The sequence below is a fragment of the Triturus cristatus genome, chromosome 10, assembly GCF_964204655.1.
Source record: "Triturus cristatus chromosome 10, aTriCri1.1, whole genome shotgun sequence".
In the NCBI taxonomy this organism is placed as follows: Eukaryota; Metazoa; Chordata; class Amphibia; order Caudata; family Salamandridae; genus Triturus; species Triturus cristatus.
This window is the reverse complement of record NC_140593.1, coordinates 1,211,798,787-1,211,822,174: the sequence shown is the minus strand read 5'-3', so window position 1 is coordinate 1,211,822,174 and position 23,388 is coordinate 1,211,798,787.

Here is a 23,388-nt window from a genome sequence, read left to right as displayed (position 1 = left end):
GGCTCCCACGGGTGACACGTTGGGTGTTGGAGGCACGCCGGTGCCAAGTTCCTTTCTACAGCTGCCCAGCACTTAGTGGGCAGCTGCACTGTTTAGGTTGTGCCCCTCCACGCTTGGGCTTGCGCAGCCTGCGCAGCCTTGCCCTGACATTGAGACACAGGGCGTCCTAGCCCCGACAAGGCCAGTTGGCCTAGGGACTGCCACAGAGGGTGGCTAATGTGAGTTTTGCGCTATAGTTCCTTTCCTGCACCTCTGAATGTGTGTTTATGCATCATGTGCCTTGTTCTACACCGCTGAATGTGTTTTTATGCATCATGTGTTTTCCTTCCCTACACCTCTGAATGTGATGCATCATGTGTAACGTTCTGTTACCCCTACAGGTATTGTGATACTTAGGTGGTTGTTTGTTTTCTCCTAGTACAGGTGGTGCTAGTGAGGTTTTCCTAAGGTGGTTAGGGTTGCGTAGGTGGTACTTACATGATGCCAGTAGTTACTGGTTGTGTGCTATATATGTTATTTTGTGCTACAGTAATTTTATTCCTATGTTCTAAGTGCTAATTTCGACAAAGTGCTAATTCCCGACAGTGGTCCATGTGGCCCTGTCCCCTGTACATATAATCCCTTGTAAATTCTGCCCGTGCCTGTTGGCACATTGTAAAGTGTGTGTTTTTATCTAATGTGTTTTGGTAATACAAAGGTTATTTTTATATAATACCTTGCATGGAGTTTCTTTTGTGGTGGGCCTTGGGTGTTGTTGCTGGGTGCGCGCGCAAACGCTTTACACATCGCCTCAGAGATAAGCCTGACTGCTCGTGCCAAGCTACCAAGGAGGTGAGCAGGGGTTATCTTTGGCGTGTAACTTCCTTGCCCTGACTAGAGTGGTGGTTTCTGCCTGACTTTGGCGCAAGCCTTAGCCAACCAGAAATCGCCATTTCTAACAATGGTGATGCTCGCAAGGCCACCAAACCTAATGATCTCTCGTATAGGTGGATCAAGATTGGCCGCAGGGTGCTGGACGTAGAGAGTCACATCATCCACATACATGATTCAAGGACCACCCGGGGCGTGAAATAGAGTCCTCTCTGCGCATGAAACTGTTGCAGCCTGGCCGCAAGCAGCTCCATTGCGATAGCAAAGAGGAGGGGTGATAGCGGACATCCCTGTCTGGTGCCTCAGGTCACTCCAACCAGGGGGGGACGGCTCCATTTATCTGCAGCCTGGCAGAGGGGGTGGTATAGAGGCTATCTTTTTAAGGAACGGGGGACTTATGCCAATACGAGTGAGTAGCGAGAATAGATAAGGCCACTCCAGCGTGTCGAACGCTTTGGTTGCATCGAGGAACACAGCAGCCGCTGGAAGGGCGGGATCGACCCCCTGCATCGCAGTGAAAAGGGTGCGGAGGTTATGAGCAGTGCTTCTACCCGAGACAAAACCACATTGGTCTAGTCTGAGTATCGTGGGGAGCAGTGGGAGCAGGCGCGAGGCAAGGAGTTTAGCGAGAATTTTATTATCGATTTTGATCATTGATAGAGGCCTATAAGAGTCGCACAGTAACGGGTCCTTATCCGGTTTCACTATGGTCACTATGAGCGCCTCGCGAAGGGAAGGGGGGGAGAAGGCCCTGCTCCAATGAATCCTCATACATGTTGAAGAGATGAGGCGTGAGCAGAGGCGCAAACTCCTTATAAAAGGCGGGGGTGAGTCCGTCCATCCCTGGAGCTTATCCCAGGGCATAGCCCGAATTACACCAATCACCTCCTCTATGGAGAATGGCTCGTCTAAGTACCTGCGGAGGGCGTCACTAAACCAAACCAGCTCAATCGAATCAAAGAAGGGAAGTAGATCAGCAGGCACCCTCGGCTGGCGCACAGCATATAACGAGAAATAAAATGTCATCATTTCGGCCTGGACCGCTTCCACAGGTTCCCTCACGGCTAATCGGGTGGAGGCGATGCCAAACATCAATCACGCCGTAATCCTCTATAAGCACCTGGAGCTGCGCCGCTGCCCACGGGTGGGGACGGCGCAAACACCCCAATCTAGAATTATAAGGATTTAGTACCACATTAAAATCCCCTCCCCACAGCACTGCACCCGGACCCAAAGATTCCACAAGTCTCCATACTTCACTAAAAAAACAGGGGGTCATCAGTGTTAGGTCCATATATCGAGACCAACCTGATGGGACATCCGCCGAGAACCCCGGCAGCCATCACATAGCGACCCAGAGGATCATGGATTACAGCGTGTGTATACCATGGTAGCCCCTTTGTGAGGATAATGGCTGTACCCCTTGCATAACTAGAGTAACCTGCAATACATTTTTCGTCCATCCAGCCTGCACACAAGCGCGAATATGTGTCCCGCGTCAAATGTAACTCTTGTAGAAAACATATATCCGCCACATGTCGATTAAGCAGCACTGCCACGTGATGCACCTTTCTATAATCATTCAAGCCCCGCACATTCCAGGTGATTGCCTTTAGAGTGCGTTTGTTATTTGGGTTTTCAGCCATCTCTGCATCTCCTCAAATCGTGAGTAGCGAGGGAAGGGTAAAAAGATCCACAGCTGAAATGTTGAAGCCAGAGAGGGGGGGAGGAAGGGAAAGAAGATAGAAGGGCGAAAAGCATAGAACATCGCGAACAGTGCACCCACCCCCCTTTCACACCATCCCCCCAGCTAGGCTGAAGAGCATCAACCCAGACCCAACCAGGCCACCAGGGGCCAACAGCAAATTGTAACAAGGGACTCATCCCACGGGGCAGCGCCAGGTAACTCAGCGTTTCCCAGCCCAAGGAGCTGGGTGGCTGGGCAAGAGCCCCAATACAGCCTGCAAAGTCAGTCAGGTGGGCATCCAGCACAGTACCTGTCCGGCTCAAATGGCCAGTGAATGCAAGTGCCCGGGGAGCAAAAATCAAATGTCGAACCTTTCAATCGCCAGGGTCCATATTAATTCGTCAAGTAAAGTGAGGCTACCGCATATTAGTCAGTCATTCTCATTGAGCGGGTCTTCTGCGATCTGTTCTCTGTCTATAGGAGGCGGCCGGCTTCGGGCAAACTTGGTGGCCAGCTTGGGGTACGTAAAGTAAGATGTCTTTCCAGAGTGGAAAACTCGTAATTTCGCCGGGTAGAGTAAAGAGTATTTATTATCCTGTTGCTGCAGTATCCGCTTAACGGGCACGAAGTCTTGACGGGCAGCCTGGACAGATAATGTAAAGTCCGGAAAGAAAGAGACAACATTGCCCTGGTATCTGGTGTCCTGCAAGTCGCGGGTCTTGCGCAGTACCGTGTCCCGATCCCTGTAGTTCAACAACCTCGTGATGATGGGATGGGCCGGGGCGCCCGGAGGAGGCTGCGGTACCAGGGACCTGTGTGCACGCTCCACCACGCACACGGACGATAGGGTGTCCCCAAAAAGGGACCGAAGCATTTCCTCAACGTAGTCCTCTACCCGGGTCATTGCGGTGGATTCAGGGATACCAAGAATGCGCAGATTGTTGCACCGGGACCTGGCTTCAAGATCTTCATTTTTGTTTCGGATGACCTCAAGTACCTTTTCCATACTGAGCAATTTTTCACGTGTCGCCGTGCCTTCATCTTCCAGCACGGAGGTCTGCTGTTCGACCTCTGTGATGCGCTCGTCGTGGTTTGCCACTTTATCCTTCAGCCGATCTAGGCGGTCAGACATCGAATCGATTTTTAAGTCTATTGCCGCCAAGGATTGCTTCAGCTCGACAAACATGGTGCGGATGCTTGGCTTGGTGTCCGGCGTGGCTGTCATGTGCTCACTTTCCGGCTCCTCCACCAGGGGGGGGGGGTGTTCCCTTTGGGGGTCTTGCGTTGTTCAAATGAACCTCAGGCTATCATCAGATACCCCGGTTCCTCAGGGTCGCCACAAAGCTCGTTGAGGGGGACAAGGGCTCTCTCCACCTCCAGAGCCGGTAGGACCCGGCACCCGAGTCAACCGGCTGTCCCCGGGCCGAGCCTCCCAGTCAAACGCACAAGGGCTGCCCAGACACAGGGCCAAGCAATCCGGGCCAGAGCAGGGGCCTGTTGGAACCCCCAGGCCCACCTCTCCAGTCCACGGGACAGTGTCTGTCTTCCGGTCCGTGTGGGCCCAAATCCGCTCACCTCTGGGTTCTCGGCCCCGGCCCTATCCCACCAAGCAGGTGTGCCTTCACAGACGGCTGGAGGTCTCTACGTCGCAAACTCCGCTAGGTTGCCGGGCCACGCATCCTCACAGTTCCCCACTTTTTACCGCACCTGCATGCAATTCAGTCCGACCCATGTGCGTCCCACTAGTCTGCAGGAGGATCTACCCCGGTGCGCTGGTGTTCGGTAGACTGCGACTCCGTCAGCTCTGGCCCCCACCATCTGTTTTCCCCCCGTCTGAAGCCGGCGGGGGTGTGCCGTACCTAGAGTCCTCCCACCCGCCCGTCTGCTGCACTTTGACGGGGGGCTTTGCTGTGCCGTGCCCAAGCCCAGGAGGACCCGGCCGGGGGCGATCTCCCTGACCCGAGGCCGCTGTCTCACGGATGGGACGCCCCCAGCTGCAACCGCCACTCGCACACCCCGCCGGGCGACCTCCCGGCCGACGGCCACCTGGCTCAGCCCGCTTCTCTCCTCAGGGCCCGGGCGCCACCGGGGGGGGCCTCACAGGGTACAAAGCCAAAGCCTGAGAGGCAGGACCGCGATCAGCCCACTCCTCCCCCGCTCGCAGCATCCGCTGGGCTCAGGTCTTCCCCTCTGCAAACGCCATTCGTCCCCGCCGTCGCCGGGTGAGAGTCAGATCGCGGCACTTCTTCCGACAGGGTCAGACCGGGTTTTGCCCAGCCTCCGCAGCAGTCAGGCCGGGGCCGCCATTTTCTCCCCGTGGGTGCTCCTGCCTCTGATCTCCGGCGCCACCGTTCTCTCGTCTCCATTTTCACCGACAGCAGATGTAGCAACCTCTCAGGTTCGACCACACGCCGTTTCAGGTCGCGATGAGTAGGCCGCCCGCAGGATAAATGTTGGATTGACTGCCCAGCCTGCAGAGCCTCACTACGTGGCGGCCATCTTGCAGCCGGCTCGCTAGTGCCCCCCATAACAGTGATATGTAACAGCACTTACTGCATATATCGCAATTAACAAGTGCTCGGCAGGAGGGCCTTAGAGGTCATAGGCATGATTACACTCTAAATAGGGTGGAGAGGGCATCTGCAAATTTTTGGCAGCCGTCGCACACTTGCCAAACTCTAAATCAGGCCCTTGGTCACATCGCAGCATCGAGATTTGGAGTAAATATAAGTTCCCGCTTTGGATATTCTTAGGATTCTTTCAACTCAATCATCGTTTGAAGTTGAGCCATAACTATTTGGGTCCTTTAAGTCCCAGTTCTCTTATTCACTCTTACAGATATAATTTCTTTATGACCTAGATTATGTTTTACATCTACAACTAGAGTCTATTTTACCTTTGACTGTCAATGTAGTATCCATGACAAAAATGGTGTTTTGATTTCGAGTACCATATTTTCGACTGCAAAGACTGGTCAAAAAGTTTTATTACCAGTTTATCTCATTTTGACCCCATTGAAAGGTTGTTTGAGCCCGGAAGCTCAGTTATGAAGATACAATTTTGCTTCAAACCTTATGTCCTAATATAACAGGAAAACATTTATTCTCTATTTTTCAGAGTATTTGCCTTGAATTTCGAATTAGGAACACACTCCTCCGTTTTGGTTTCACGAGAAAGACACAAATGCACACACAATGACACAGAGCAGAAGCTAAAAAGAAAACTTTCTTAAACCAAGGACCCAGAAACAGCTTAGAAAAAATCATAGCAACATCCCAATCATAATAATGCATTCTGTACAACCGGAGTCATAAAGGGTTGATTAATTACCAAATCTACCCTGATCTGTATATGTGGAGTTAGGTATAAAAAAAATGTAAAAAAAGTTACTTACCTTTGATAACGCTTTTTCTGGTTGATACAGTATCTGCCTGTGGAATCTTCACCTTCTGAATATACCCCATGCACAACATTCCACTGAAACTTTTCTCCATAGCTCTCTCAAGTCTGCGAGGATGTCATAATGCCACGGTTCCGCACGCGACTCAGCATGACATCAGCAGAGCCATAAGAAGACCTCGTCAGCCTGACGTCAGTTTCCACCCATTTTTTCCATGCCTTGGAGGCGAACGGGTGAATCAACAACATTTCCAATAAGCACAAGTAGCATACATTACATGTTATTTTAAGAAACTAACCACATGCAATAAAATTGACAACTAAATAGCATCTTCATGAGTTACATAGAAAATCACATAAGAAACATTCAAATGTAATATATATATTCATATGATAGATATATATATATATATATAGTCATATGATATATATATACATATATATTTGGTATAAGAAGATAGAAGCAGACAGGCAACGGGAAGACGGTTGCGTCAGTGAGGAACCCACAGGCAGACACTTTATCCACCAGAATAGGCGTTACCACATCTGCTTGTGGATTCCTGGCCTTTTGAATAGAATCCCGAAGCAGTCCAGCACTCGGAGGAGGGTACCTGCCTGAACCAATAAATCCTGTAACACAGAATGAGCAAAATAGCCATCCCTCTCACTTCCAAATCCAAGAAATAATGCTTTGCAAAAGTATGGAGGGAGGCCCAAGTTGCTGCTTTGCAGATGTCAAACACAGGGACAACTCTAGCCAAAGCAGAAGTTTAAGATTTCACTCTGGTAGAATGAGCTTGAAAACCTCCAGGTGGCTCCTGCTTAGCAATGGTGTAGAAGATCATGATGCACAAGATGATCCACCTGGATAAAGTTCTCTTGTGGTCAGGTGCCACCTTCATCTTGCCCACATATCCAACAAACAGCTGGTCATCTAATATGAACTCTGGGGTTCTGTCCATATAGAAACTCACTGCCGTCTTAGGGTCCAAAAAATAAAGTCTCTCCTTCGATGGATGTAGTGAGGATAGAAAGTAGGCATGGTAATGGATTGTCCCAAGTGGAATGGAGTGACCACCTTGGGCAAGAAAGAAGCTCTGGTCCTAAGCACCATCTTCTCTGCGTGGAAGAATGTGAAATGGGGTTTTGAGCTAAGGGCCTGCAACTCGCTCACCCTTCTAGCGGATGTAATAGCAAATAAAATTATGGGTTTAAAGGTAAGAAACCTCAAGGGCAACTATGCAAGGGCTCAAAAGGCAAACCTATAAGAAACGGAAGTACATGATTAAGATCCCACTGAGGCATTATTAAGGGAGTGGGAGGAAATGTATTAGTGAGACCTTTAATAAATCTCATAACTATGGGGGACTTAAAAAGTGCAGGCTGATCCGGCAAACTAACAAATGCCGATAAAGCAGAAATACTTTAACAGCTGCAACAGTGCAACCTTGCTGCACCAGGGATAGTGCGAAACTTAGAGCATCTGATAAATTGGCTTTCAAAGGATCAATTGACTTCTCTCCACACCATTCAATGAATTTTGCCCACCTGCCAGCATAGATTGTCTTGGTGGAGTGTCTTCTGGCCGATAAAATTTCATGCACCACATCAGGTGGGAGAGAGACAGAACTCAGGCTGCCCGTTCAATGTCTAGGCATGGAGGTGCAGGCTAGGTAAGTGGGGGTGTAGAGCCTGCCCCTGAGATTGCGAGTGGAGGTCTGCCCTGAGAGGGAGATGGAGCGGATAGCACAATGAGAGGTAAAGAAGGTCCGTGTACGCCATCCTTTGTGGCCAATCTGGGGCTATTAATATGACTTGAGCCCAGTCTTAACGAATTTTCCTCAGAACTCGAGGAATCAAGTGTAGGGGGGAAACGCGTAAAGGAGCTGGAAGCCCAATCTAACTGAATCGCATCCCCCAATGCTGCCTGCATCGGATACTGGAAGCTGCAGAACGACAGGCAGTGCACATCCTAGTGAGGGGGGGAACAGGTCTAACTGAGGAATCCCCCACATCCAGAAAATGTGATGTACAACTTCTGCATGGAGATGCCACTCATGATCGGCTGAATACTGCCAACAGCCTGTCCGCACGTACATTCAGAACTCTTGCTAAGTGATTTTCAATTACACAAATCGGATGATCCTGAGACCAGGACCAAAACTGAAGAGGTTCTCTGCAGAGAGGATACAACCCTACTCCTCTCTGTGTGTTGATATACCACATCACGGTAGTATTGTCTGTTAAGACCTGAACTGACTGACCACGAAGGGAAGGTAAGGGAGGAAGGCCTTGAGAGCCAAACGTATCACCTGAAATTCCAGAAGACTGATGTGCAACAATCTTTTCCTCTGGAGACCAAAGACCTTAGACCTCCAGATCTCCCGGATGAGCTGCCCACCTTAGAGTAGAGGCATCCGTTATCACTGTGGCCACCGGAGGAGGAGGGTGAAATGGCTTCCCTTGAGACAGGCTGCTAGACACACCCCACCATTGCATATCTGCTGCAGTATCTCCGGAGATCCTGACTAACTCCATGAGATCTCCGTTGTATTGAAACCACTGCCTGTGGAGGCACCACTGTTGGACTGAAAACTGGGTCTAATCGACTCTTCTAGAATTGTGCGAGTTAGGTTAGCATTTGCTGCACCATTTTGTATACAGCCACCATTTTGTACCATGATCGAAATCAAGCTTCAGTTTCATACTGCCTGCCTCAGCAGAAAACAGCCTTGATTGTTTCTCTTTATTATTCAAGGTTGATCTTCGCTGCACTAATGAATAGATCATTCTGTCACTGCATGCCTTTCCCAGTAGGTAGGCCTGCTCCCACTCTCAGAGAGACTGGCACGGGCAGAGTAACTTCGAAACCAAGATAGCATGTACCCAGTCTCAGGATTGTAGTCCATCCTTCTGTACCTCTTTTGTTCATCAGCTCTCAGACTGGAAAATTCAGTCTGGGCGGGTCTTTAGCGGTGTTGGAAATGTACGTCTTGTATTACCATGTTGACGGGGGTCAGTCCCTCTGCAGAAATCCAAGGAGGCTTGTCAGACTGGACTTCTCTCGAGTGTATGACTAATAAATAACTTTGGTTTATATTCTCTACTGTCTGACCGACTCTTCATTTGTATGGAAGGCTGAGAGGTGGTCATGAGTGACCCGGGTGTCCCTAATCGCGTCACTTCTTTCACCACTGAAGAGCCCCCGTGTGCCAGCGTGCATGGCTGACCAACAGAATGCAGGAAGCTAACAGGACCAGGAATAGCATCTCTGATCCCGTTTCTGCTCTGGGACCAACTCCATTGAACCCTTCTGAAGCAGTGTTTGCACCTCCTGTTGGAAGAGCAGAAGATGCTCTTCCAAACAAATAACTTGTCTGGGGGGAAAAGGAGGGGGATACTCCTGGAAGAGTAGAGCATACCCATTTTCTCAAATGTTTAAGACCAAGAGGTCTTTAGTGACAGACCTCCAAGTGAGGCAGAAAATTGGTCGCCCGTCCTCCCACTGGGCAAGCATGCTCTAAGATGGTGAAGCTAGAGCTGCTTTTCTGCAACAATGGCTGGCGAGGAGAAGGCTGGTTGACGGGCAGAACCACGCTGACAACCTCTGTCCCTTCCCTTGTAGCTCTTATAAAGGGGATTTGAGCCTTGCTGCTGCTGTTGCTCCTGCTGACAATTTCTTCCTCGAAAGGACAGGTTCCTTCTAAAGCCCTGAAACCTGCAAAATGGTCCATAGTCCTTAGGCTGTGACTGAAGCCCCAAGGATCTCACAGTCACATTACTGTCTTTAAATCTCTGCAGCGCAGGATCAGCCTTGGCCCCAAATGGGCGAGACCCTTCTAAGGGCAAATCCAAAACCGTAGCTTGAACATCTGGTGAGAAGCCCGATCCCCTCAACCAAGCATGCATTTTTTTAGCCACAGAAGAACCCATGGCTCTTGCCACCGAGTTCGCAGTGTCAAAACCTGATTGAATAACCTGCCAGGCTGCCGCCTGAGCGTCATTCAATAGCTCAGAGAAATTACCCTGGAGGTCTACAGGTAACTTTGGAATGACCTCCCTTGCCGAGTCCATTAACGCATGCACATAAGACCCCAACAAGCAAGTAGCATTCATGGATTTGAGGGCCATACAACTAAATGAAAAGATTTTCTTCACAGACTGCTCCATCCTCTTAGATTTCATGTCCACTGGAGTAGTAGGAATTAACCAGATGGCAAGGTAGACAAACAGGAGGCCTGAACCACCAAACGTGCAGGAGTGGGGTATGAAGATAAAAACACAGTATCCCCTCCAAATTAAAATATTTTTTTAAAATTTATTTGATTTTGTTCTCTACTGAGAACAACAAATAAAATGATTAAAAACAATAGGATTACATTTATAGATATACACATTTTGAACTTTCACCCTAATACAAATTTATAATTAAAAAAAATGTTTTAAACAAATTGTAACAAACAAATGAAATGGGAGGAGACTTAAGAAGAGAAATCAAGCTCTGTACACTTGTAGAATTACACTTTGTTTGAATTGGTTTTAAAAACCGCTTTCTAGCAACAACTGCTGTGGAATTAGGACAGACAAACAAAACGTGCATCAGATCATGAATTCCTCCTTTACAGAGGTCACATAGACTACTAGCATGATTGTTATTCGTCCATTTACAAGTAAAAGATTTAAAAGGGAGGATCCCAAACCGAAGTAAAATAATGCATCGCCGGGCGCCATGTCTTAAAGTAAAAGTAAAATATTGTTGCCTTTGTTTGAATTCAATTGACTCAGCATAAACCTTACAACATTGCAGTTTTGTACAGTGCTGGAAGTCAAGATCATAGCTTATCCTTGGAGTCAAATGCTTTAGATAGAGTTTCAAATGTCCCGGGGTCCAGCATTTCAGCAGATCCACTGTACATCCTGACAACTTCAGTGCAAACGCTGGGTTTCGATAAAAAACGTATTTTGAGGATCCTTGGTCAAAGGTTTCCGATCTTAATAGAGCTCTTAGAGTACCTTGTTCAGCGTGTAACATGTTATACGCCCATCGAATAATGCTCGTGATTCCTCTGGCATATGTACTAATTAGAGAAAACTCGAGGCGGAGGGCTTGCACGGGTACAGCTTGAGGCACTTTGGTTAATTTCCGAAGAATCTGGCTTTCTTTGAGTTGTATTGGTTGCCATTGAGTTATAGGAATGTGCTCAAGAGCGTATGAAAGAACAGGTGGAATCTGGATACTAAAAACCTGTAAAAAGCATGAAAAGTGCCTATACCCGGTAGAGGAGTATAATCGTTGAAGCGTCCCGGCATGAACGTCCGCTTTGTTGGCCAAGTGCTGCAGATGAGAATAATTTTTTTAAGTTTGAGAAAAAATACGCCCTAAATAGGTGTATTCCTTCATTATTTCCAGCGGTTGTCCTCCTAAGGTACAGTTATAATTTACATATCTTTGTCTTCCTCGAAAAGGAACTATTTTTGTTTTTGTTATATTAGGGACTAAGAAATTTGCTTCGGTCTATAACGAAAGAGCATTCAGGTTCCTTTGGAGGCCAAACGGGGTAAGATCAATGATAATCACATCATCTGCATACAAGGTGTGCATTTTATGTAAAGAAATTTTCGGAGGGAAATTAATTACCTTCATGAAACAATCTGGAAGATCACTAAGAAAAAGGGAAAATAAGAGAGGAGCTAAGAGACACCCTTGCCTTAGACCATTCTATGTTTTAATTGGGGGAGTGAGGCCCTTCTCTTTCCCCATTAACACTTGGCACCAAGTTTCGGAGTGGAGTGACACAATTATATGTAACAGGTTGTCCGGGATTCCCAGTTTTTTTTAAACTTGCACCAGAGTGTTGGTCTGTCCACTCTGTCAAATGCTGTTGAAAAATCAACAAAGACAGAGTAGACGACCTGTGATTTTGAAACCACATATTTATCAATTATTGTTTGTAACATCGCTATATTATCGATTACAGAATCATTTTTACGGAACCCAGCTTGGTTTAATGGGATTGATCCAATTGAAAAGGCCCACTCCTTGAGATGGTCCAAAACACTGGCTGCGAAGATCTTTCCTGTCGCGTCAAGCAGGGCGATCTGTCGGTAGTTGCCAGGGGACAGTCGAGAGCCCTTCTTGTGTATTGGAATAATTATACTTCCTTTCCAGGATTTGGGAATTTCGCCAGTAGCGAAACAATGGGAAAAGAGGGAGGCCAAAAGGAAGCTCCACTCTGTTGGATTCTTTTGGAGCGCCTTTATTGGACTCTGATCAGGGCCCATTGCTGCAGATGTTCTTGCATTTCTTATGTGAAGTTCAATTTGAAATGGGGAAGGAGCGGCATCATCAAGAGTAGTGACCCCGGTCTTGCCTGGTGGTCGTATCATGATTTCTTTCCTCACATTTGTCTTGTATAAGTTTGTTAAATACACTTCCCATTCCCTTGGGGGGGACTGGTGAGGCTTGTAAGGGTTTTTTTGTGCCTGTTTCTTTCGCAATAAGGGTCCAATTTTCACATATTTTGTTTACCCGCAATCTGAATGTCCATCCATTTTATGTCCTGTTGCGCTTTCCTTTGTTTTTATTTCGCCCTCTGCAAGCGATTTCTAAGTGTTTTAATTTCGTGTTGTCTACTTTCGGAGAAATGTAGGAATTGTGCCTGAATTCATTTGTTGAGTAGTATTGCATTTTTGTCAAAATTTTTCCTTTTGTGATTTCTTAATTGAGAACTTCGCTGATTTAGGAAATCTTGCAGGAATTTCACCAGTTTCTTTAAAACGACTTCAAAATTTGTTATTGGATCTGTGGAATATATACTCTGATTTATTTGCACAATTGTATTTATTTATTTATTTCATTTATAGAGCGCGCTGTCACCTGGCAGGCATCCTGGCGCTAGCAACTCAGAGTAGAATATAGCGAGGACAGAGATGTGTGCCCCAATGCTAGATCTTAGGAAACAGCCATGTTTTTAATCGCCTTCTAAAAAGAAGAAGGTCACTAACTTGTCTGAGCTCCAATGGGAGAGAATTCCAGAGTTTAGCAGCTGCAACCCCGAAGGATCTGCCGCCTGATCTGACCTTCCTAAATCTAGGTACCTTCACCAGACTCGCCAGTGAGGAACAAAGAGTTCTCACAGGGACATACCACTCAAACTTTCTTTGCAACGAAACAGGCCCCAGCCGATGCAGGGCTTTAAACACCAAGCAAAGAGACTTGAACTGAACTCTCTGTCTCAATGGGAGCCAGTGCAGCTCCACCAAGGCCGAGGACGAAGAGGACCTTCTGTCTTTACTATGTTAATGTTATCGAGTGCTCTCATATTCCAGGTGAGACGTCCTTGTACCTGGTTCAAAAAATCCTTCTTTCACCATTCCTAATTGAGAGGGTTAAGCTTTCTTTAGTAATGTTAGTCGAGTCAGTGTAACCGCTATGGCCTTGTGTGGGTGAATGATATTTCGTATCTTTGATCTCTTTGGGGTTGTTCCGACTGTGGAATACCTCATGGTCAATTGCTACAACATCCTATCCATTTTTAAACAGAAATTCTCTTTCCTTCAAAATAATTCCCGGAATCACCGGAGACCAGAACTCCACTACAGCCACCGTGCTTTTAGATTTCAGCGGAAAGACTAGTAATTTCATCTCTGAACTTGAAAAAGTGTGTAACACATGTATCTTTTGGATAAGATTTGTAATTCTCTCCCGGTTGAGTGGGTCAATCCCTGTTGGGAATAGATCTGTGAACTTCAAAATACTTGAGTGAGTCTGCAGTTCGTGAGAGGTCCGAGGCGGTTCTGTCAATTGAGTGGACATTGGATGGGAAGGTTTATTACAACTTAAAGCTGTTGAAAAGCTAACTGCCAGGGGGGTTTAAGACGTTAAAGATCTATTTTGATTGTGTGTCATTCTGCTCCGTGATGCTCGGATTTATTTTTCAGGGATTTGTCTTGGTCTGAAGTTTGAAGATTGGGAGTTGAAAGTTTTGGAAACTTTAACATTCGTGGTTTTTGTTTCACGAGTCTCCTTGTTATTCTTTTCTTCTGCCGTTTCTTTGTATTCTTATTGGTTCTCCTTTCCTTTTTTGATAAGGGCGCATTTAATAAGGGCGTATCTGAAAGGAGTTGGGCTGGAGATTCGGAAGATTTTCTTCTTTTTTTGGATTTTGGTAGTCAAAGAATTATTAGTTTGGTCGGCTACAACTTTGGAATTGTTCTGATTAAAGATTGGATAATATGAACTGACCTGGTTTGAAGGTTTATCGGTATCTGATTCCTTAAAAAGTTTCCTAAGCGAAAATATTTGAATGTTCTCCGACTTTTTCTTTGATACTTTTTGCTAGCTCCTGCCCGTTTGGGTTGATGTATGCTTCATCTTAAGTTATACATCTTTGTTTAAAGGAGGATCTTTATGGTTGGGGAGGTTAGCCTCGATTTTTCCTACTCCTTTTTGAGGTGGTGACTGGCAGATACATTGCTTTTTCCTTTTTTTATCCACAAGATATTGCAACATACCTGTTTGTGTGTCCAATTTCTGATCTGAGTTATCCATCATATTCCCCAAGAGGGTAAGGATTGATTCTAAAATGTTTTGTAGAGTAAATAAAGAGTTAGATACTGGTGTGTGGCCACTTGGAGATTGTAAATGCATTGTAGAGAGGAATTCTGGTAATAGAGAGAAATTCCCTGGTAAAATTGATATTTTTTGGGGAGTACCATTTACAATTGGCAAGTGATCCTTCTTCCCTCTAGGAACTTGGCTCGAGGGAGAAACATTGATATCTGGTAGAGTAAAATCTGTTGCAGAAATTTGATGTAATTTATGTTCCAGTAAAAATGTAGGTGTTATCCCCTGGTCCTGCAGTACTTCTGTATTTACCAGTTCTTGAACAGTGGAATTACTGACTATTTCCCTTAAGGTTTTTTTGACTTTCACTTCGGTCGGTCAGGTGCACTTCATTGGTATTTCCGACGTTCCGCGCAGTTCCTTGATCATTAGGGTCAATCCCTTGTTCAATATGACTTTTGAAAAAAAAGAATTCAGTTATTTCAGTGTTCACCGCCGCGTGTCCTATATAGACCTTCTTGCCTGCATTTTTGCGTATGGCTTGCTGTGTTCGGAGTCTTTCCATAAAGATTGTACGAGATCTTAATTGTTTTGTAAGTCATTCTAGGTTAAGTGATTGCAGTAACTAGTTATAAGGAGCTTGAGATACTTAGCGATCTTTTAGCTGATAGTAGGTGCAATGGTTGAAGTAATTATTAAACTTAGTAGAAAGTAACCCTGGGGAGGATGAGGATGCTGGAAACCACAACTCACGGGAGAGATCTCGGCTGAACAGGAGGACAACCTGTAGCTTTCTTTTCACCCAATATATCATAAAGCACAAAACAGTGGGTCAGCTCGCTATAGCTTGGTCCGACAGGTCCAACAGGTCCAGACTGCAGCAACAAAGGACTCTGTTGGACTCTATGGTAAAGTTTTACACAGTTTTGGAGCACTGTGCTATCTTCGCGCTCTCCCTGCAGGGGGGTACAAACTGCGGGATGGGACCACCCGGCCGCCTCTCCCCTCCACTCCCCACTGCTGAAGAATAGCCTGCCGCTAAAGGACAGTCTGCCAGCCAGCAATAGGAGGCACACGCAGCTACTGCAAATTTGAGCTCAGCTCCGGGTGTACTTGCCGGTATTTGTCCCAGTACTGCGGCTCAGTCCCAGTCCCGCACCGCTGCCACTCCGGCCCGCGCTCTCGTGGCTTGGACCCGGCTCAGCCCCTGTATCTCGGTTCAGCTCGCAGCTGCTCTCCTCTGCTCTCCTCTGTCGCTCAGCTCCGTGCTCCGCTCACGTGACTCACGTGACTCAGCTCCGCTCACGTGACTCAGCCCTCGAGTTGGCTTATATCTTCTGGCCATTGATCTCGACACCGCAGCAGAGGACATCTGTTGTTGCCAGATCTCAAGTATGGGCTCCGTCAAAGCTTCATTGAAGGGTAACATTGGCTCTGAAGACGAAGCAGTGGAATGAAGCACTTCTGTCAGTATGCTGGATTTCAATTTTGCAGAAGGGAGAGGCAAGTCCAATATAGCTGCAGCTTTTCTTATCACCGCATGATAGAAAGTAAACTCAGGAGGTGCCAAACCTTTAGGGGAGGTATCCAGACCACTGGCCTCTTCTAAACCCTATCATTTCTCCTTCTTCAAAACCCTTCTGCTCCTCTCGATTTCTTTCTTCCTCCAGCCATCTCGGAGCTTCCCTACGGGATCCGATTCAGATGTGGCGCCAGGGACTTTGTTACTGGCGCCGAAGGTTGATCGGAAGGGAGCAGAGTCTGAGAAGTCTGCTCCAGAAGATGCTGCTTTGGTTTGGATCTAGACTGCACCAGAGAGGGTTATTGTGGCATCAAAGAGTCACGCCCTTCCTGTAGTGGCAACGGCATCAGCTGTCTCAGCTCCAGCAGTGGCCAGGCCACCACCGTTGTCTTGGGCTCAAAAGGCATAAAGGGTGGCTGTTGAAAATGAGCCCGAAATCCTCCAAGAGAATACGGTAGTGGACCCATGGGGCATGCAGGTGCACCAGATGGAGTCAGAGCCCCCATAAAAATATTAAACATAGCATTCAGAAATGAGGAAGGATCAGATCCAGATCCCTACTACGTCTCACGCTTCCCGTGTGAGCAAGCATACGGGGCCGGGATCTCCAGGCAGTACGGGCCGTACGGGCTGCCTATGCTGACGCGTACAGTTCTCTGTGAGGCAGCCGTACGTTGGGGGTCCGATAGCGCACAGTTCCCTATGCTGCGGGTACGCTTAGATTTCAGACGCGCACAATTTCAACTACGCTCCAGCCGTACGCTGGAGTTTTCAAAAGCGCACAGTACCATATTTCTTGTTGGGAATTTCTAGGCGACTTCAGTAGTTGTAGAGGGGGCGTCCCACGTCGCGGTGCGATCCTGCTTCACAGAGGGCAGCGATGCGTTGTGGGGCGCCTCTTGACTCGGACGTCCGTCACGATGTGCAGAAGGCGGGGGCGGTGGCTTGGGGTGAATTCAGCGGCGAGGCGCTGCCAACAGGGTATCGTCCAGGAGAGGCGAACTTAGGTGCGGGCGATCTTTGCGGTGGGCTCTACGGCTCGGGCCACAGAGACTCGTTGCTTGGACCTGACGGTCATTTCTTGCGGTGCGAGCTCCGGCTCGAGGGGGCAGCAGTTTGCGATGCTCAGGCCAGGCGGGGCAGGCCGTTACGGTGCTCACTGCGGCACAGTCGTCCAGGGGTCACGTTGCTCGGCGGGATGAGGGTGCACAGGTTCTCAGAGTGCGGGACAGGTTCCCAGTCACACTCAGGTCTCTGGAGTCAGTGCTGAAGGGGGCATTCACCAGCAGCCGTTCCCTTCTTCCAGGGAGGGGTAGCGCCCACTGTTCCTGGGGCGCAGTTCAGGAGGCAAGTTCACAAGCAAGCCCTTGGAGATTGTTTCAGATGCACAAGTGGATAAAAGTCTTTCAGTCTTTTTCTTCCTCTCTCCTTCTAGCAGCAAGGCACCCACCACAGGCCAGTCTCTCAGGCTTAGAGACAGTAGTCCTCCTTGTAGCTTTCCCAGGTCCTTCTTTTCAGGCAGAGTTTCTTCTTGGCGTCAACAGGATCTGATTTCTTAGGAGCAGGGCTCCTTCTTTTATACACAGTTTCTTTTGTTCTTTGTGGCCAGGGGGCCTGTGCCTGGCTCAGTCTGGTTTTGGAGCACTTTGTTGTGGTGCCTCTGCTCTTTCCTTTCAGTGCACAGGGCAGAGCCATCAGACACTCCACAGGGGGCGGAGCCAGTATTGTGGTGGCAGAGCACAGCCCTATTCAGAGTCAAGGTGTACTCCTCCCACCCATCCTGGTGTAATCTCTCTACCCACCACCTAGCAGTCAGTCTGGCTCCTGGAATTCCCCAGCCCTGCCCCTCACTGAAACTAGGCAGCACACACACACACACAGCAGAGGCGGACTGAAATGGTTAGGCAAGTAAATACTAACTTTCTAAAAGTAGTATTTACAAACACAGGATATTAAAATAAACTTTACTAAAAGAAGTATTTTATTATTCTGAGTTCAGGCATTATAAAATTTGACTTTCTACCATGCTCTCTGAGTCCGCTGGGATTATAGCGTGTAATAATTCCAGCAGCCCATTCTGGCCTATGGAGAGCAGGTAGCCTTTCAATAGTGAAAAACGAAAATGGCTGTAATTCACTATTAGGACATGCCACACACATCAGGGCATGTTCTACCTTATTCCTACAATGCACCCTGCCCTTGGGCCTACCATAGGGGTGACTAATATGTAGTTAAGGGAAGGTTTAGGGACTGGCAAGTAGGTGCACTTGCGCAGTCAGCATGACAGTACCAGACTGCACGCAGGGTCTGCAATGGAACAACGTAGACACATTTTACTAGGTGGGTGGCACAACCAGTGCTGCAAGCCCACCAGCAGCATTTGTATTTACAAGCCCTGGCACTCCTGGTGCACTTTACTAGGGGCTGATAGTAAACCAAATAAGCCAAACATGTACACCAATCAATGTATACACTTTTCATAGGGAGCTCTTGCACTGTGGCACTGGTTGGCAGTGGCACAGTGTCCTGAGTAGCTAACACCAACAAAACACATGAGACACATCAGCAAAAAGTGGAAGGGAGACTCACGCCAAGGTGCCAGGTCTAACACGTGTCCCCTCCAGCTGAAATGTGGGGGGGAACTACCCTACCCCAGGGAGTTCCTCTTCACTAAGGCGAAAAAACCTGGACAGACTGTCAGCATTGGCGTGATCTGTGCCAGGGCGATGTTCCACCGTAAAGTCCATACCCTGTAGGGAGATGGACCACCTCAACAGTTTTGGGTTCTCACCCCTCATTTGTATGAACCATCTGAGGGGCCTGTGGTCTGTCGGAACCCGGAAGTGAGACCCAAACAAGTAGGGTCTTAGCTTCTTCAGCACCCAGACCACAGCAAATGCTTCTCGCTCGATTGCACTCCACCTTTGCTCCCGTGGAAGTAACCTCCTACTAATGAAGGCTATAGGTTGGTCCCAGCCCTCCTCAGTCATCTGTGAGAGAACAGCCCCTACACCATTCTCTGATGCGTCTGTCTGCACTAGGAATTCTTTGGAGAAGTCAGGAGCCAAGAGCACGGGCGCCGTGCACATGGCAGTCTTCAGGGTGTCAAAAGCCTTCTGACCGGTGTCAGTCCAGATCACTTTCCTGGGCTGCTTCTTCGAAGTCAGCTCTGTCAAGGGAGCAACAATGCTGCCATACCCCTTCACAAACCTCCTGTAGTACCCTGTGAGTCCTAAAAAGGCCCTCACCTCTGTCTGGGACTTGGGGGGCTCCCAAGCCAGGATGGTTTCAATCTTGGGTTGGAGGGGCGCCACCTGGCCGCTCCCCACTTGGTGTCCCAAGTACACCACTGAACCCTGCCCGATCTGACACTTGCTTGCCTTGATCGTGAGGCCTGCCTTGCGCAGTGCCATCAACACTTCCCAGAGGTGGTGCAGGTGTTCTTTCCATGTGCCACTGAACACTGCGATGTCATCCAGGTAGGCGGCGCTGAACTTGGTCAGCCCAGCCAACACCTGGTTGACCAACCTCTGGAAGGTGGCAGGGGCATTCTTCATCCCAAATGGCATAACCCGGAACTGGAAATGCCCATCTGGTGTGGAGAATGCGGACCTCTCTTTGGCCCCATCAGTCAAGGCGATCTGCCAGTACCCAGACATCAAATCAAACGTGCTGAGGTACCATGCAGCCCCTAACCGATCGATGAGCTCATCAGCTCTGGGGATGTATGCGCTTCAGTCTTGGTGACCGAATTGAGTCCTCTGTAATCCACACAGAACCCGGCGCTGCAGCCTTTGGGACCAAAGACCAAGACCCGTGATCTTGGTCTTTGGGACCAAGACCACGGGGCTGGCCCAAGGACTGCTGGAGTACTCAACCACCCCTAGAGCAAGCATCTTTGAGACCTCCTCTTTGATGCAGGCTCTGACCCTGTCAGTTACTCTGTAAGCCTTGTGCTTCACAGGCAAGCTGTCTCCTGTGTCCACATCATGGACGCACCAATCTGTGACACCAGAAACCAGGGAGAACAGGTCAGGAAACTGCCCCAGCAGCTGGCGGCAGTCATCCTGTTGCTCAGGGGTCAGGGTGGGTGAGAGGTTAACTCCATCCACTGACCCGTCTCGCTCTGAGGCTACCAGGAGGTCAGGAAGAGGCTCGGACTCCTCTTCCGCCCCATCATCTGTGGCCAAGAGCATGCCCACTTCGGACCTCTCCAAGTGGGGCTTTAGTCGATTGACATGTAGGACCCTCAAGGGGTTCCTGGGAGACTGCAAGTCCACCAAATAGGTGACAGGACTCTTGCGCTCCACAATCTCAAAGGGTCCGGTCCACTTGTCTTGGAGTGCACAAGCCTCCACAGGGGCCAGGACCCACACCTTTTGTCCAGGTTGAAGCTCAACCAGAGTGGCATTCTGGTCGTACCACCGCTTCATTTCCTCCTGGCTGGCTTTCAGATTTGTCTCAGCAAGTTGCCTGAAACGCCTAGTCTGGTTCCTGAAGGCCAGCATGTAACTGTATACATTCTGGGGAGGTTTCCTGGGAGATTGCTCCCAGCCTTCCTTGACCAGACTGAGAGGTCCTCGCACTGGGTGGCCATACAGGAGCTCAAAGGGACTGAACCCTAGAGACTTCTGTGGCACCTCACGGTACGCAAAGAGAAGGCATGGTAAGAGGACGTCCCACTTGCGCCTCATGGGTTCCTCAAGACCCATAATCATGCCTTTTAGGGTTCAGTTGAATCTCTCAACCAACCCGTTTCCTTGGGGGTGGTAAGGGGTGGTTAACTTGTAGGTTACACCACACTCTTGCCAAAGGGATTTCATATATTTTGATATGAAATTGGTGCCCCTGTCAGACACCACCTCTAGAGGGAATCCCACTCGTGAGAAAATTCCCATCAGTGCCCGTCTCACCACGGGGGCCGTCACTGTCCTCAGAGGGATGGCTTCAGGGTACCGGGTGGCATGGTCCACCAAGACCAGGATGAACCTGTTGCCCATGGCTGTCTTGGGGTCCAGTGGCCCCACAATGTCAATTCTCACTCGCTGGAATGGGGTACTGACCACAGGGAAAGGTTGGAGTGGAGCCTTTTGCTTCCTTCCACTCTTACCACTTGCCTGGCAAGTCTGGCAGGTCCTACAATGAGCATCTGAGCTCTTGTGCATTTGAGGCCAATAAAAGTGGGTGACAAGCCTCTCATAGGTCTTGTCCTGCCCCAAATGCCCTGCTAATGGCACATCGTGAGCCAGCCCCAGTAGGAAGGCTCTGAACTTCTGGGGTACCACCAGCGCACGGGCTGACCCAGGTTCAGCAACCTTAGGCTCTGAATACAGGAGGTCATTCCCCCAGTAAATGAAATGTGTACCGGACTGATCACCATTGGCCTGGGCTGCGGCCTGCTGCCGCATTCCCACGAGAGAGGGGCATTCTCTCTGCTCCCTGCAGAATTTCTCCCTGGAGGGGCCTCCTTCTTGCTGCCAATGGGTCAGCTCAGGCAGGTCCCCCAGTTCGGCTATCTGTTCCCCGGTAGGCTCCAGGGCATCCCCCTCAAGGTCTGCTTCCTCCTGGGCCGTGGGAACTTTAGGGGCCGGTTTCCCGCGCCTCCTGCGCCCTCTGCCTAAGGCCGGTTCCTGGGCCTCTCCCTCAGGCTCCAGGATCTCTTGAACACCCCTACTGGCTGCCATTGACCGGGTGGTCACGCACGCCCAGTCGGGTAAACCCACCATCCGCAGGTGAGCTGTCTTCTCCACCTTTTCCCAAGGGGAGCTCTCCAAATCATTTCCTAGGAGACAGTCTACAGGCATGGCAGTTCTCACAGCGACTTGCAGAGTACCAGAGACCCCCCCCACTCAAAGGGAACCTGAGCCATTGGACAACGACTCTCCGTGTTGTCAGCATTGACAACCCGACAATAGGCATGGGGTGCAACCTGCTCTTGAGATACCAGGTGCTGCCGGACTGCAGTCACACTGGCGCCTGTGTCTCGAAGAGCCTCTACCTTCCTCCCATTGACGGTCACTACTTGCCCATATTTCTTAGTGTTAGAGGGCAAGTAGGTTTCAGGGACCATTTCACTGTCTCCTAGTGAGACTAGGGTCATCTGGACGGGGTCCCACCCACCGTGGACTTCTACCTCCTCCCCAAAGGCTACTGTAGCCACCTGCGTGACGCACCAGTGGGTGCTGGTTTTACATACTGGCGACACTTGGGATCACTGGCAAAGTGACCCAGCTCACCACATTTATAACATTGTGGGGGCCCCTTGGGAACAGGTTTAACTGTCAGGGCCCCTGCCTGCTTCGGGGGTGGGGGAGGCTGAGAACCTTTCTGCTGGTTCCCCCTGGGTATTACTTTGGGGGCCTTTTGGGAACCCTTTCTGTTTTCCCCTGTCCCCCCACTCTTCTGCTGGGGACCCTGCCCACCCTTGGCGGAGTCTCCCACGTGACCCTTGTGGACCCTGGTGCTGACCCAGCGGTCCGCCTCTTCAGCAAGCTTCCTAGGGTTAGTCAGCTTGCTATCAATCAGGTGTTGGCGTAGCTCAGGAAAACAATTAAGGGACAAGTGCTCCCATGCAATTAAATCAAAGAGACCTTGGAAATCATTCACTTTGCTACCCTTCAACCAGCCATCCAGTGCTCTGCAGAAAAAGGTTATATAAGTCAGGAGTTAGCCCATACCTGGTCATTAAAGCTTCCTTCATGTGGGGGTAAGAGTTATAGACTTCAGAGGGCAAATCTAAGAGTGTGTCCCGCCCCTCACTGAAGAACCGCCCCCACAACCCCGCTCCCCAGTCTCTCTCAGGGACCCGGTGGGAGGACATGGCTACCTCATAGGCCTTGAACCACTGCCCTATGTCATCATTCTTAAAATACTCTTTTACTACATCTTTTGGCATGTACACCCTTGACTCTACCTGCACCGGCGTTGCGCTGCCACCAGAGGGAGGGTTTTCCAAACTTTTGGCTTTTAGCTCCAGCGCCCTCATTTTCATTTCATGCTCCATCTGAATTTTCCTTTCTTCCAGAGCCATCTTCTTGCTTTCTAGCTCCAATTGGCCATTTAATTTCAGCTCTGCCAATTTCATTTCATGATCCCTGGTGGCCTGTCTGTCTGCCAGCTCCTCTGGCGACAGGCCTCTGCCAAAGCTATGAACGCTATCCGCTGGTTCCACTGGTACAACCTCCTCAGGTGCATTCCTTGATTCAATCCAGGCTTTCAGCGCCTTGTAGAGATCTGGTTTGATCCTGCATCCTACATGTGGAACCTTGAACTTCCTGCAGAAGTACTTGAGTTCGGATTTCTTGTAGCTGTTCAGTTTTGACTCATCCCATTCTACCTCTTCTA